A 1,092-nucleotide genomic window follows, 5' to 3' on the forward strand; every position below is an offset into this window, starting at 1 on the left:
ACCCCAAACCAAAAAAAAAAAAAAAAAGCAGGTTAATGGAAACGACCTTTATCGGAAAAGTTTTATTTAGTGGGATACATTTTAAAAATTGAGCCCATGTAATTTTTATTTACCAATGCTTACAGAGCTCTTACTATCTGCAAGGCATGATTTCCTTTTTTTCCCCCTCCCCCTTCCCAAGGCATGATTTTCAGCGCCTTACAAGGTATAATTTATCTAATTCTCACAGCAGCCCCATTTAATTCTCACAACAACCCTATGTGGGAGGTATGATTATGATCTCATTTTATAGATGAAGACACTGAGGTCAGAAATGCAAAATGCAATAGGAAACAGCCTTTTTTCATGCATTCCACAAATATTGACTCGGCGCCCGAAAAGCTCATCTTCCACGATCCGTACTTCCGGAGGAGTCCCAGAGGAGCCCTTCTTGAGTTCACAGGAGTCAAGGGTTACTGCGGTGCCCTCTCCCATCACTTCTATTTACCCTCCAGGCGCCGGAACTGACACTTGGTTTGCGGTCATTTGCATAATGCCAACTTAGAGAGAGGCCAGGGCTGCACGCAGGACCAGGCCATCTTCCCTTTCCCAGGGATCAGGCGATCACAGAACCCAGAACAAGCAGAATCAACGCACGCGTTGCCTGCAGATTTTCTCCGCCGGCAGGAGAAAGAGCACGCGCTCTCCAACCACGCCCCTTCTTCCGGCACGACGAGTTGCAACACTCGGATTGGGCTGAGGCGGGCCACGCCTCCTCGGTCCCCCAATCAGCTCTCTCGCTGGGTGCGCTCCCTCAACCTCAGCCCCGCCCCACCGCCCCACGTTACGTCGCTCCTTCTCTCCTCCTCCGTTATCCCGGGGGCTGCGGCTCGGGCGGCAAGCCCACCTCCCCTTGCTTCCCATTGGCTGGCCAGGTCCCGCGCGAGCGGGATCGCGCCCTTCGCCCCCGCCCCCGCAAGCCGGGCCATGCCTCTCCCCTCAGGCTTTCTCCGAGAGCCGGCGCGAGGCTGCAGATCGGCAGCTTGGGGCGCGCGCAGGGACGCGCGCGCCCCCCGTGGGCCACTCCCTCTGCCTTGCGCCAGCGGCCGCGCC

This window comes from Carlito syrichta, unplaced genomic scaffold, assembly GCF_000164805.1.
Source record: "Carlito syrichta isolate Samal-C Ts95f unplaced genomic scaffold, Tarsius_syrichta-2.0.1 Scaffold307183, whole genome shotgun sequence".
Lineage (NCBI taxonomy): Eukaryota > Metazoa > Chordata > Mammalia > Primates > Tarsiidae > Carlito > Carlito syrichta.